The 11,421-nt window shown below is 40.5% G+C and overlaps 1 protein-coding gene across 4 annotated transcripts in view; it reads right to left on the bottom strand.

Moving 5' to 3' along the window:
- Positions 1-11,421, bottom strand: part of RHOBTB1 (Rho related BTB domain containing 1) — a 50,518-nt gene that overhangs the window by 34,575 nt on the left and 4,522 nt on the right. For 2 of the 4 annotated variants that reach the window (XM_035330442.1, XM_035330441.1), the window contains exon 2: positions 10,960-11,058. The gene's annotated coding sequence lies outside the window, so the exon portion shown is untranslated. Of the gene's footprint in view, positions 1-45; positions 245-315; positions 493-10,959; positions 11,059-11,421 lie in introns of those variants that run through there. The other 2 variants (XM_035330443.1, XM_035330444.1) reach the window with 2 other exon arrangements.

Here is an 11,421-nt window from a genome sequence, read left to right as displayed (position 1 = left end):
CCCCCCCCCCCCCCAGAAGAGGGAGAAAGATAAACCTTTGCAAACCTTCGGGCTTTTAGGAGATACCACTCAGAAACACCAAGCGCCAGGAGGTTTCTGCTTCCCGTAAGCATCATCTATTTTTGCCTCGAGCCTCGTGGCTGGAAGAGGAGGCCGGAGGGCTCAGCTCCAGCGAAGACTCGGTACCGGGGAGGGGAGGCCGCCTCCGCTCCCGAGGGGGCGGAAGCGCACCTGCGGGAGCGCGCAGGGCTCAGCGGCACCCGGCCCGCCTCGGCGGGGAGCAGCACGATCGCGCCCGGGCGACGCGGGACCTACCCGGGAGAGTGAGATGCCCGGGAGCCGGGGTGCAGGGCCGGGCCAAGGGTGGCAGTTACTGCCGCGCCCCCTCCCCGCTGCTCCTTACACTGGGGGGGCGCCGACAGGCGGCGGCCCGCCCTGGCAGGGAGGCAGCATACCGCCCGCCCGGCTCGGCTCGGCCCGGCTCCCCCCGGCCCGCCCCGCGGCGCTGACTCGGGCGGGAGCCGCGCGCCCTGTGACGTGCGCAGCCCGCGGGCTATTTATAGCGCGGCCGCCGCGTTCATTCATGAAAAGCGGGACGCGGCGGGAGGGAGGGAGCGGGACGGGGACAGCGACACGGACAGGGAGCGGCCCCGTCCCGGCCCCGCACCGCCAAGGGAACCGATCTGACCCAGCGGGGGTGACTGCGGGAAAGAAAGCGTGCCCTTACAGCGGGCTGGACTTGTGCATTGCCAGTCTTCCAGGAGTAACACTGCCTTGTCTTTGGAAAACGTTATAAAGTTTTTTAAAGAACACCTTGACTGACAGTACTCAATTGCATTTTGGTTATAGTCAACTATATATTTCAAATACTGTGAAGCCAAACTCACATTAACCAGGTCAGACTGCAACAATTCTCAGTAGGGTACAACTGTGTCACGAAAAATTACAGTTGGCAGCTTCACAGGAGGGTATCGGGTGAGGTACTGCAAATATTAAGCACTACTTTCTCAGCTTTGCACAGAATTTGGATAGACAGGTGGTAAGAAATCAGAAATTAAAACAACTCTTGTCCGTACACTCTCACTCAGGACATCTGCTTGCAAGCAAAGAAGTATCAAATTGATAATGCAGTCAACAGTAACAACAGAAAACGAATTAAATCTTACAACCTACAGGTTTAAGATTAATTATATGATTACCTTCCTTTTTTTTTAAGTTTCTAGCTCTGCATGAACAACTTCTCTATAAATGAGGTTAAAAACTTTCTATGTAAGAACAATCCCCCCGTGTACTCACTTGGTTCTAGGATGTGCAACTTTTGGGGAGCAATAAGGCTCAGGTTCAGCCTGCATAATTCAGGGACTGGGCAAAACAGGGTGATACAGAAAGTATCCATTTTACTGGGCTATTTCAGAGTGGCAAATCTTAGTTTCTTATTGGCACCTTTGTTTTACAGTTTAAATATTCATGTTCTAAAGACAAATCACAGAGCTAGAACCCACATCTCTATTAAACACACTGAGACTGCAATGACAAAGATTTCTCAGGTGTTTAACAAGGGAAAAGAGAAATAGCACTTTGCTTTTGATGAAAAAGTCTGAAGTTTCCCTCTTTTTTTCTGTCCCATCAAAGGGTACCCAAAGCCTGAAGGCATCTGCAGCTGTGGAAGTAGCTGCATGCTACTACATAGTTTCCATTTAAATGACCATCTGCAGCAACTTCTGCCATTCAGTGCCTTCCCACCACAAATGTGTAACTTCCTAATTAATTCAGACTGCAGCTTTTCCAGCAAAGTATAAAATAAAAAACCAGAACAGCTAGAAGCTCTCTGTCCTGTGTCACATAATCCTACTGAACAGTATTTATATTTTTCCAAACATTTTAACAAACAGTACAGCTTTGACCACCAACTTGCCTAAGCAACATACCTTCACAAGTGGCTGGAATGCATCTCTAATAGGGTGTAGAGCGACTGACAGTTTCTAGGCTTTGGTACAAGAAAGGACAGCAATAAACCACAAGTATTCCCCGAGTTAGCACAAGCATTAAAAATACATGAGTGTTAAAGCTTTACTTAGATGTTTAAGTATTCCAGGTAGCCAGCTTGCATTTTTCTTTTTTGGTTGTCTGTTTTCAAGTGTGGCTAACAGCAAGAGGGAGAGGGTGAAAGAAATAAGTTCAATTTTTACCATCCCCGAGGACATGGCATTGGACCATGGCTAGCATTTAACTAGAGCCTGGTTTTGCCAAGTCCATAGAGCTTTCCAAAACACAATTATGGGCTGCCAAGTGTGTCCCATCATTGTAACTCTGTTAAGTGTTGTTAACTCCACCACAGAACTCAGAGAATAACTGGATAAAAAAAATAAGAAGAGTAAAAATGTGCATTTGTACACACAGAATTCTACTTAGAATTATTTTAGTTTTACTAAATCACAAAATGTATTCCCAAGTGCAAACATAAGAGTATATTCCATATGCTCCAACATTTTATTCTTTACTCTGGGGCTAAGTTAACATTTTGGTTTTGAGAACGTATTTCTCAGGTGATTAAAAATATCATGAGAGAACATTAGTTGTGCGTAAACCATAACTGAAGTTACAAATAACCTTTCTTCTCCTGGCTCTGAAAAGTTAGTTTAACTTCAGAGGCTCCTCCAACATGCTCCGTTAGCTGAACTCTTTAGAGAGCTTTCCACCATCGTAGAACTGCTGAAGCTTAATGCCCTCAGGCCCTGCCATCCTCTGTGCTTCTGAGGGACCAGAGGAAGGCTCAGGAGCAGATATGTTGAAAAAATACCAGTCAAGAATAACAAAAGGTGATGGAAGAGGGGATTAGAAACATTTACTTCAGCTTCTCTGTGAAAACTGTTCACAAAGAGAAGGAAATGAAATAGCCCATGCTTCTCACCACCCTGTCATAATCTAGTCTGCTGTATCTGCAGAAGTGTGATAGTCCAAGCACACAAGTCTGGGGGTGAGTTTTTATAATACTGTGTGTTAACATTCTGAGAAAGTCTGCATCTGAGACTCATCCAGACTTAATGCCATGTGGAAGCAAGGGCTTCTTCCCTGTACTACAGGTCTAGGTAGGGTCTATAAGAGATGTCTGCTTCAAAAAGTTAAAATAAATAAATAAATAAATAATTGAGCGATGTTGGCATTTGCTCTCTCTGGGGAGTCATGTTTTTAATTCAGGACAACTGAAATGATTTCCCCTCCATTTCTGGTAGCAACACCCAAGCACAACTATGGTTTCCTAAGACAAGTTACACACAGATGAGCAGACAGCATGAACAGCTAGGGGATGGGGCTTAAGTGCACACCAAGGAAAGGCAGATCTGACATTATGGAGGCAACCCAGGACAGTGCAAGGTAAGACTCAATAGCACGGGACAGATCAGAGCTCTCCCCTTAGCTCAGAATGCAGGGGCCCTTTATATTAGAATAGCTTTTAAGAACATGTTGAGATTAAGAGGCTTTTAGGGGAAATAAGTTTAAATCCATGAGGAATTCAGTAAAGCAAAGTAAGTTAAATTATCCCATATAGGTATGGGCTCTGTGTTGCATCTGGCAGTCTCACAGGGACAGAAGGTGCTCCCTACAATCTATGAAACCTGCTTTCAACAATACAAAAGAACATGAATGAATGATGTACAATCAAACTAAGGAGACATGGTACATCAGTGATGGACTTCACCGTCCTCCTATTGCATATGAGATATGTAGTCTTAGCCAACTGGCAGCAAGTGAATTAAAATATCAGAATTATCTGAATTACCCAGCTCCCATCATTGAAGTCTACTTTTTCCCCACAATTAGGCTTTGAGGCTTTAATTATGTGGGTAGATCAAAATCACTTCTACTTCTGTAATGGATTGGTACATACTCCATTAGATTTTTTTTCCATAAAAAATTCATAAAGAGAATAAATGCATTGGAAAAAAACATGTAAATGCATATTTTATGCATGTTGAAATAAAATTCAAGTCATTTCCTGTCAATACCATTTTTTTTATTAATGGTCATGCCAAATGCATATGCATTCACAACTGGCTTTCTCTTCAGAACTATTATATATTGTATGCAGTCCTTTAGCAACCTGAGGGTTTTTTGTTTGTGTGTGTGTAATAAGGACAGAGTTTAGAATTTGAGGCAAGGTGCCTCTACTTCGTGATGTTAACAACTGTTCTCAGCCAACTGTGATACAAAGCAAAACAAATAGGTCAGTTGCATCCCTTTTCATAATATCCTACCCAATTCTGTCTCAGTTCTCAGAGATGGAGATGTGATGGATGCAATGGTATCCCCATTGTATATGTTACAGACACTAACAGACCACCATGCTTTTTTTTTTTTTTCTTCAGTTGTTTACTGAATACTAAATACAGTGCAAGACCATCATCCCTTTAGAAGACAACACTGGATCGGATCTTATTGAGGCATTCTGTGAATGAGATATAGCACCAGTCTGATGCGTGAATTGTTATTTCCAGTCGTTTTCACTAACGGAAGGATACTAAATGCTGAATATATGCACACCTTGTACGCAGCCCCCTTGATGTGCAGCTCTAAGAAGAACCTACTTGTTTTCCCAGTGGCCCCTTGTCAGATATCTGAAGACACTAAGTAGATGCCCCCTTATCTGAAGATGGAGAAGAGAAGGCTAAACATAGCTCCCTCAGTATCTCTGGGTGTATCTCGTGTTTCAGGCCCCTAACTGTATTAGCCTTCATCCCACTCTCCTCAGTAAAACCAGTGAAACCCCACACTGGACACAGTACTTCAGGTGCGGCCCAACAAGTGCCTGAGTAGAAGGGAATAATCACTTCCACTGACCTCTTCCTAATGCAGCTCAGAACATGGACAGTCTTCACTGCTGGAAGGGCACCTGCTGACTCAGGTGTGTCTCAGTTCCACTGCGAGAGGCTCTGACATGAAGCCTTACAAAACTCTATTACTTCCTTCTCCACTGCACTCCTCCTCTGTACAGGCTGTGTAGTCTGGTGTTAGAAGAGAGTGGATTCATTTCACTAGTCCTAGTTTGCAAAGTTAGGTCTACCAGGATACAATTAAGCAACATAAAATTTCAGCTTAATAAGAAGGACAGCAAGAGGAACAGCTGAATGATTATATAAGAGTCTCCCAAGGGAAGAAGTGGAAGAGCTACAGCTCACTGAATTCACAACCCAGAGAGGACAAGGCGGTATTAAGATTTTGTAACACAGCTCAGTTTTGTATTAAATAATAAAAAAAATCCCCATTTATTTTTTAAGATAGGTTTGCAACAGCTTGTAATGGTTATATTCCCTGCTTCTAGATCCTCAGAATTACAACATGGGTAAGAAAGATTTAATCAGCTTATGTACCACTTCCAAACACAAGCTAAATGGAACAACGGACTAGTAGGAGGATTTTTTCTTGAATATTTATAATTTTGCTGTCTCACAAGGGAACGAAACTGGAAATGATTGCATCAAAATGTCATAAGACTTTTCCAGCTACCCAGAGCACGCTAGCTTTATCAGCTATTTCCAGTTTTTAAGGGGGTTTCCATTGATTTTAAAGATGAGCCTCCTGTATCTTCCTGGTTTGTCCTCTGAGAAAATCTGTTGGAGCACTGTATTCTATACTACTCGCTAACCAAAATACATGCTAATGTATCAGTGAAAACTAAACTAATACATGAAGAATTATTCTCAAATCTTGGCAATTTTGTCCATAACTACTGCCTTCATTCACCAACTGGGACATACCAGAAACACATTTTCAGCCCAGAATAATTCTTTATTGCCACTTCACAGGAAAACATTCACATATATATGAAAACCTAATCCCAGGTGTAAATTCTCACCTTGAAGAAGTGATTTCATGCCTGTACTATGTTATCCACTTATGTCACCTGTGGTGCCAATATCTGCATAACTGTTAAAAGTTTTTCTTAACCTTTCTGCCATCCACTCAGATGTTAATAGAAAGGAAAGAATATATTTGGGGAATGAAATGAGAGTCACAGCAAACAGTCAGCTGGGGAAGATTCTGTCTGTCTGACCTTCTGGCTGGTCTCAGTCCCTCTTCTACAAAGATCAGTCAAAATGCACTTCTGAGTACTGAGTTTTAAAGAGACAGGGATATCTGGGAACTACATTAAAAAGTTCTCAATGGCAAACACTGTCTTTGCTTCTCACTCTTGATCTGAGCTACTGAGCTTTAAAAGCCATATATAAATGGATCTGCTCTCATTCTTTAAAGCATTATAAATGCTCTGCCTGCCTTTTGAGGCCTGTAAAAGTCACCTATCATATTCAAAGTCTAGTAGCTTTATATGCAGGAGGATACAAAATGCAGACCAAAATTGAAAAGCTGAAATATTACTCAAAGACTGCATAAATTCTAAAGGATTTCTAAATAGAAGTCTCTGCACCTATGTGCAATTGCTGCACCAAGTTGTTTATACGGGCACTTTTAGAGAGATCACGCAGACAGTCTTGAACAAAGTTCCCTCGCTACAGGAACCTGAAGGTGTGGGTTAGAGGTGGTGAGGGGAAAAGAACAAACGTGGATTTTCCCTCCTTTCCCCAGTAGTCAAAGACTGGTATTAGAGGTCTCTGAATTACTGCTTGCATACAAGAACAGCCTGAAACTGATGGGGAAGGTTCCTACTGATCCCTATGGGCTTCAATTTAGGTGATAATTCAAGAAGAAAAAGATCTTCAGAATTCCTTATATATTCTGTACATCCTCTGCTTCTGAAACATACGTGATTTTTAAAGAGAGAGCTTTGCCTGGAATGTAAAACCTTGTGTCTCTTACAGCTATTTACACCAGTCAGTGACAAGATTTAGTTACACTAGTACAGATTCCCATGCAAAGACCTCACTTCAGCAAAACAAACTTAAATTTAATGGGTTAGCTTGGATTATATCAACAGAGGGTTTACTTTGTCCAAGCACTACTCATCTAATTTTAGTGGTTTAATTCAGTATGTCTAAGTAAGTCTAGTTTCCACAGTTTTTGTTTCTCTAATGAGTCAAGTACCTTAGATAATATCCAGAAAGAAGATTACTGGGGTTGGTTCTGGTAGACACTTTTCTTCCTCTGAAAGGCTTTGTATAAATTCTACCAAAACTGTGTAGCTGAAGGATAATGGTAACTGTTGAAATTGCAGAGGAATGCACAGTGATCCACTTTTATATCTTGAAGAAAAGCCTCAGAAGCAGCAAATGACAACAGTCTGCACGCTTCACCACAGGCTGTCTGATGGGCCTTTCCCAAATCACTGTTACCAGGAATAGTTAACAAAAAATGATTCTATTTTTCTGTAACACTACTGATTAAAAGCTACCATCTGTGAAAGCACATCTTTCTTATACACATTTGCAGTTTTTACAGAGGATTTGGAATATACTACCTCCAGGAGCTGTGCAACTATCGATCATCATTACAGGTTTGAAATAGATTAGGTAAAAGACAGAACTTAAAGGATTCAAGATACCGTGTATGCTGTGTGATTTGAGAAGTATGAAGAAAAAGCCATGGTTTTCCACTTAAATTCAAAAACTACAGTTAAAATACTGTATTATTGTAAGAGAAACATTGACAGTTCCTTAACTATAGAATTACCACTGGGGACCACTGTTGCAAACATACAAAGAAAGGAGGATTAAGAGAACCAGATTCACCCCTGGAGAAATTCTAATGGAACTGGTCGCATCACCTCAAGTAAAGCCTCACACACAACAACTTCCCTCAGAAGACTGAGAAATATTTATAGAAATATTCTCCCTTATTTACTGGCTAAGGATCTAACTATATGTCTAAGCATGCATGCCAATGGAAATCATGCATCTGAAAGACAGCCACATTTAAGGAGTTCAAGTGTTAAGCAATAGCTGTAAATCAAGAACTGAAACATGTGGGTGGTCATAGGTCCACAACATACACATCTGTCTCAGACCTACATGGTACCTGTCGCTCAGAACAGTTATTGGGATGTTTGCCTATTTATGAGCCCAGACACAAACACATTTCATCACTGATAAAGTCAGTGAAAATAAGCAAGTATCACGCTAAGTATGTTTTTATTGCTGTAAAACCTCATCTTGAGAGTGCTAAGCCCTTGTTTCCAAAGTGTGAGACACAGGTAATTCCAGTTGTCAACTGGATGCTCTGGGGTGACAACACTGCTTTTATATTACAACTTGGATTCATTGTGTTGGGTACCTTGTCTAAGGTCCCTCGATTAATGGACGTTTCTGACTACAGCATTTCTTTCTCAGTTTCTCACCTAACAAATAATTGTTTCCTGATTCTGCATGGGTGTTATGAAAATCACTCACTCTCCTTTATTAAAAGTATAGAAATTAGAGATGTGCTTAGTATAGAATTTCAACATGCTGTGAAAACACTACTAGAGAACAAATTTAATTCTAAGGATTAAAAGCTGTGAACATAGCAACACTACCCATTCCCACCAACCACAGATACATAACAGTCCCCCAGTTTTCATACTTTCTAGTCAAAAGCTTGGGAAGGACTTGCTCAAGCAGTTTTAAGATTTAAAACTTCCTATTCTACATTAATTCTACTGCGGCTTGCTGTTTCACAGGCATACATGCTCCTCTGCTGGTTTTACACAGACCAGAGCTTGTTTCATATCTAACTGAATTGGCAGCTAAATTAAATTGCTGGAGTCTACATTATTGTGTGCAGTAGCATACACTTACCCATTTTATTCTATTGTCTGTGGAACATTCTACTGACTATGGAGAAAGTAATCTCTGAGAGCAGTGGCTTCTCTAACCGTAGAGCTAAATTTACTACCAGTCATCTCATAATTCCTCAAGCGACACGGAAGCCCATAAGAAAATAAGCTGTGACTGGGATACTAAGGAGCAACTAACAGCTCTACAAAAACATGTCTTCCGCAGATGTAGCATTTTCTGACTCAAGCACATGACTTTACAATATGTAAGTTAACTTGTATACGGACCTGTATGCATCTTCTCTTCAAGAATTTATACCCAGTAACAGAAACAACAGAAATTAAGTCTGGAAACAGTGAGTTCACAGAGTACATTTCACAGGAACAATAACCATCTGTAACTTAATTAAATGAGTTATGAGAGTTACCCAGAAATCCGTTGAGAGACAGAAAATCAGGCTGGAAGTGTGACTTGCCACTGGGAATGGGGGTAAAGAGAGATACTGGGAATTCTGAGATGTGCCATTTTGTGTTATTACATATTTCCATGACAATGAAATCACTCATGGTATATAAAACAATTATAGCATCAAAACTTGCATACATGTAATATACACTGGCTTTCAGGAACTGCACTGCCTATAAAATGATTCTATTTTTGTTCCTCAACTATGTGTTTGTCTTTGATGGTGCACTGGAAGGGGCTCATTAAATTACTAATGTAACTATTAAGGCTATCAAATTACCAATTTTGAGGGATTGATTCAAAGCACATTAAGATAAGCAGAAATCCAAAGGAAACAACCATATCTCTTTCCTTCAATGACCCAGCTTTTGGGCTTTGAATGATGAACCCTCTCTCTGCTGACAGTAATAAACCCTTCTTTGGATGACCCTCCCAGCCCAAAACACTGAAGTAGTTATTCCAAGGGCTCATAAAATGTTCCGTTTGGTAGTACACAATGGGGGATGAGGGGGTGGTGAGAAGGAGGACGGGGTTTGTGTTTATTTTGAGAGCCCGGGGGGAGAGATTGCTCCCTCAGCTTCCTGACAAGATGCTTATTTTTATTCACATTGTCACTATGTTTTCCCATGAACAAATATACTTCAGAGGAAATGTTTCAATAAAATGTATTGGGATAAGAAACATGTTTACTTCCTCTTCATTTATTATGAGAAAGCAATTTGGTTACATGAGAAAGTAAGTAAATTGATTCCCTAGAGATGTCTGGGAAGGGCGTCATTTGTGCAGGGAACCCATTGAAAATATTGGGAACATGTCACTGTGTTAGATGACCTGTAGAGGCTTCATTTGTGATTACAAGAGAATACATCAGAGATTTAGTGTTTCCTTTGTTCAGAGAAAACCCCCAGCCTTTTACAATCCTGTCTTAATTAAAATATTTTCCTTTGGACAAGTTTTAGTAGCATGTTACATTCCTATCTGCATTATTATAATGTACATTTAATACATATGGCAAGATATAAATCTGTTTTCCTTATTGTTTCCGAACATAAATAGTTATTTTCACCCACTGGCCTTTTTAGTCCAAATTTAATTGACTACTGGAAAATTTGAGCAGGGGGCTGGACTATATGACCTCCTGAGATTCCTTACAACCTGAATTTCCCTATGACTCTAAATTCAGGGAATATATTTGTTTTTTACAATTTCTTACATATGAAACAGCAGTTTCCTAACAGTACCAGCTCAGTACAGAAGTAGCTTTTGCCAAGCCCCATACTAGCATTATTAATATGCACCTGTAATTCAGGCTAGCAACACCCCCACCTTTGCTTAGACTGTGCAGAGCAGAAAAAGAGGGATGCAAAAAAAAAAAAAAAAAAAAAAAGTGGTACAAACTCTTCACTTTTGGAAGTCACTCATTTCCTCTGTCTGCAGTTACTCTGGGTAAATATTCACTCTTGGAAATTAGACTTAGCAGCTTCTATTTCTTTGATGCTTTGAAGAAAAGCTCATTATTGGATCAAAAGCTACTATGTGTAGAAGCACACACCTTTATACATTTGTTTTTATCTACTGAAACATCATAACAAAGTAAAGTAATCCTGTAACCAAAAGGATTAATTCTAGGACTTTTCAGTTAAGACTTTCAATGCAAAGTTCTCTAAGTCACAGATGCTATAACTTCAAAATACATGAACAAAAGCAGCTGGACAGACAGTAGTGGTGACAGCAACACTAAACAAAGTAAGTCAGATTTTTTCTTTAATGTCTCCCTGGCATTACTTACCTCACAGGAAAAAATAATGTTCATATCCATTTTTAACAGCTTGATCAAGAGCGGAATTCCGTTAAAAATATTTCATATCTGTCTCTTACTGTGGCTCTCCTGAAGGGAAAGCAGAGAAAAAAAGACAATAAACCTTACTATTTTTAACCTAAAAATCATAACACATGCAAAACTAAAGACACCTCTTATGACCTACTTTATATTATAGAACAGGCTTGCTTGGTCAACAGAACAGTCCTTCAAAGTTCTAAACATATGTAGACTGAATATCTGCACCAGAACACTAACTTCTCGCTCCAATGCATTGAAGAGGTCACAGGTACAAACAAGGTTTTGAATGTAACTGGAAATTGATACACCTCTGTCAAATAAAGCTGGGTCTTGAATAGTTTTCCTCTAGATGTAGATACAAAAAGCATCCTATGCACGAGAACCAAACACTGCTATATCACAGTCAACTAG

Source organism: Oxyura jamaicensis, chromosome 6 (assembly GCF_011077185.1).
Source record: "Oxyura jamaicensis isolate SHBP4307 breed ruddy duck chromosome 6, BPBGC_Ojam_1.0, whole genome shotgun sequence".
Taxonomy (NCBI): Eukaryota; Metazoa; Chordata; class Aves; order Anseriformes; family Anatidae; genus Oxyura; species Oxyura jamaicensis.
Note: the sequence above shows the minus strand (reverse complement) of the source record. Positions and strands in the feature narration are given on the sequence as shown.